General features: G+C 47.4%; 1 non-coding gene across 1 annotated transcript; it reads right to left on the bottom strand.

Moving 5' to 3' along the window:
- Window positions 1-1,037: 1,037 nt before the first annotated feature.
- On the bottom strand, window positions 1,038-1,110 carry TRNAQ-UUG. The gene has a single exon. It is a non-coding gene; the product is annotated as a tRNA-Gln (tRNA).
- Window positions 1,111-3,869: the final 2,759 nt, after the last annotated feature.

Genomic DNA, 3,869 nt, shown 5'->3' with positions numbered 1-3,869 from the left:
GTTTCACTCTGAAACACTCTGTGTTACTTTCTTGACCCCCTTTAATTCTTGTCCACACAAAGTGTCAGGTGATGCTGAGAGTCCCTTGACTTCATATCCCTCTTAAATTTTTCACTCCACAGATATTAGGAACCCTCTTTTCTTTTTAATGGTCTTGATGTTCCACCAGTCAAGCTACCCTTTGTTCTGCAATTCTGTTGTCTGCTAGCTGCTTCTGCTGATGAAGCTCCTATTTCACAGCCCTGAAGATTGGTTTGAAGTCATGGGCGACTGGTGCCGCCTTAGTTGGGGGGGGCACGTGACCCCCTGCGACCAGTTCCGCTGACAGGGGTGGTCCCCCCCACCCCCAGGGCCGATCCTGTCGACAGGGGGTGGTCCCTCTGCGGCCAATCTCACTGCCCAGAAGGACCCCCGCGGCTGATTCTGTGACGGCCACTCACTTCTGGGAGTGGCTGCAGCGATCGGCCAGCACTTAGGGGGGGCACCAGCACTTCTGTCTGCCCCCGCCACTTATTGCCTAAGTGGCGAACGCGGCCAGTCAAGGGGTGCACCGGTGCTCTCAGGTGCAGCTGTGCACCCATGCCCCCGCTACGCATTGCCACTGTTTGAACTCATTCCAATTAAGTTATAGATTCATAGATGCTAGGGTCAGAAGGGACCTCAACAGATCATTGAGTCCAACCCCCTGCTGAGGCAGGAAAAAGTGCTGGGGTCAGATGACCCCAGCCAGATGTCTATCCAGCCATCTCTTAAAGACCCCCAAGGTAGGGACAGCACCACCTCCCTTGGAAACCCATTCCAAATTTTGGCCACCCTCACCGTGAAGTTTTTCCTCCTGTCTAGGCTAAATCTGCTGTCTGTCAGTTTGTGACCATTGTTCCTTGTTACCCCAAGAGGTGCCCTGGCGAACAGAGCATCTCCAATCCCTTGCTGCATCTCCCTAACGAATCTGAAGGCAGCTACAAGATCACCTCGCAACCTTCTCTTGTGGAGGCTGAAGAGATCCAGGTCCCTTAGTCTTGCCTCATAAAACTATCCAACCATGAAGGGACTTGAACCCTCAATCTTCTGATCCAAAATCAGACACCTTATCCATTAGGCCACATGGTCACAATTTTTTGGGTGTGGCTTCAATCCTAAACAGAATAATACAGCCCAAATCCCTAGCATATTAGTTCCTTTTTAATTTGTAGTTCATATGTGGTGATGCACCACACCATCTGCACCCCGCTTTTCAAAACTCGAGATCTGCCCATGTATGTATTTGCATTGTGATAGTAGCTAATGCTCCAATCATGAAACAAGCCCTACTTGCAGTAGGTGATTAAAAGACATGTAACCAAAGACAATCTGTGCTCTCAAGAGTGTTATACACAGCTAACTTCATCTTTCTATCCATACAAGTGCTCAAGAGGACTCCTGTTCTGGAAAAGAGATGCTGCAGTGGCCAGAAAGTCTCTTGCAGTTTTCCCAGATTGATGCACAAGCTCTGGGTGTCATCATTTCTAAATTGCTTTTCTTGCATAAAGTGCAGGACAAGTCTTGGAGAGGCTGACATCTACACCTAGGCTACAAAGCTTGCATCATTTTTCCGGCCGCTCCCTGAATTGCCAGAGGTCTGGAGGAGGTGTGCCTCCTTAAACAGAAAGGCTTGTCCATGCTAGGGACAGGGGTATGTATGTGCATGTGTTTGAAGGGTGGAGAAGTGCTAGCTCACATCTAACTAAAATGGACAAGGTGATTATCTGTCACGTTAAACACTAGTGTTAACCTTGAAATGCTGACTTAAGAAAATGACAACTGCCTTATCACCACCCAGGGTTGATCTCCCTTTTCCCTAGTGAGAAGTAATTAGCCATGTTTGTCTGAAGTCAGGGAGAAGGCAGGGTAGGGGGCACCTTGGAGACTAACTGATTCAGAGAGGCATAAGCTTTCCTAAGGGACATCTTACTTTATCTGAGTAAGCTGTGTGTGCTCAATGCCTCTAAACAGCAGCACTTAGCTAATGTGGTTGAGTACAAACAAAGGGCTTGATCCAGCAAGGTGTTGAGCAACTTAATTCCCCACTGGCATCTTTCCTCTCTAATGAAGCAGGCTGTACCCAATAAAACCTTATGTTTCTCTAAACCTGTTAGTCTCTAGGGTGCCACCTTGTCCTGCCTTCTGCCTTTACCCTAGTAGGGATGCAACCCTGGTTGGTCAGTAGGATGCTTAGGTATGGCCCCTTCCAAAAACAGCCCTGCAGTCTCACCTCCCCTAAGAAAGCTGCTGGCCAGCCTGACAATGTCAGAGGATGAAATCTCCGAGAGGTTCCCAGGCAGGGTGAAGTGATCCTCGGTGTGCATTGAGGGTGTCCTTGGGCACCCACCCAACAAGGTAGAGATAATGCATTTTATGGTAACAGTTTGCTAAGGTCTCAAAACCCCCCACTAATTAGGTTTGGTCTTGGCTTGCAGGCTTCTCCTGCTGATTCTGCAGTAGTTTATTGTGAAGTGCACAGATTCCAGAGTGGGGAGCACAGCACCAATGGTTAGCTAGGTCTACCAAGCCAGAGACTCATTTCCTGTTGCACAACAGTCTCTGTGTATTTTCTGAACTAGCCCAGAAAGGCCATCAGACATGTATAGGGCTTCCCCTAAGGAGAACACACCGCAGTGGAAGAGACTTCTCTTCCAGATGAAGATACACCTCTGCACTCTTTCCAGGCACAGTAACCTTCCTGGGAAAATCAGAAGGAAGAGGAGGTAGGTGGCCAGAAGTAAGAGGAGGGGGCTTTCTAGTCAGGGCATACCTGGGAATGCAGGTGTCCCTGCAAAATCCCATAGGAACCATAAACATAACTCAGAATAGCCCTGAGGGCTACCTTGGCAAGCAAGAGGTCTACACCAGAATACCCCTGAACCGGGGAGGGATCAGCTGCGTCTCCATCCTAGCACTGGTGCAAGCTGCTTCCCTCCTCCTGGAGCTGTGTGGACATTATTGAAGATGCTGGCACAAAAGCAAAGGAGAAAACCCAGAGATGTGCTGTATCTCCAGCTGCTTTAAATACATTTATCTGGTGTGTGTGGGGAGGAGGGGAGGGAGGTTAGTTTGAAAACAGAAAAGGGAAAAACTAACAAGGAAAGGGAAAATACATTAACCTCTTCAGAGGGTGCTATCAGTAGTGATCGTGAGAAACCTCACCACTAACTGTCCCTTTAGCAGTGATTCAGCACTCCAAGCCAAACTGAACATTGTGTGACCAGAGAAAATGGGCTAGGAGACAGGGATGGGGAAGTTTTGTTATAATTGTTATTGCTATTTTTATTTCAGTAACCTGGACCAGAACCCATAGTTCTAGGTAATGTATAAACACAAAACAAAGGGATGCTAGGCTTTGCACTGGTATACAGCTGGGGTAGCTGAACCAGTACAAATATTCCCACAGGAAGACTCGCTAGCATAAGAATCCAAGAAATGAGATAATTTCTCCTGGGACTGTCATATTGAACTCTACATTGACAGGGCCAGGCACTCAGGAATTACTAGTAAAGTCATCAAAATCATGAGATATGCTTAAAAATTATGAGTTTTGTTTAGAAGCAGTAAATTGGGGGTTTCTTTCTCTTTGCCTTCTGGTCTCTGATACACTTGGCTTGTGTTTCCAGACTTTTCTGTGCAACTCTGAAGGCCAGGAGCTCATTTTCTCTAAATTAAAGTTGAGATTATCCTGTATTCACATGACTTCAGGAGCTGGCACTTTAAGAAGAACAGGCAATATTGCAAAGCTGATGATAAAATCTTGAGAACAGAGACACTGGGGTTTGCTGTTATCCTGATTTTGAGAGCTGGCTGGTGCCTCCCTATTTGAGAAGCAGTCTTCAACCAGC

The sequence above is a fragment of the Gavialis gangeticus genome, unplaced genomic scaffold, assembly GCF_001723915.1.
Source record: "Gavialis gangeticus isolate Ggan-Ray unplaced genomic scaffold, GavGan_comp1, whole genome shotgun sequence".
Classification (NCBI taxonomy): Eukaryota; Metazoa; Chordata; order Crocodylia; family Gavialidae; genus Gavialis; species Gavialis gangeticus.
This window is presented reverse-complemented; position numbering and strand designations above follow the sequence as displayed.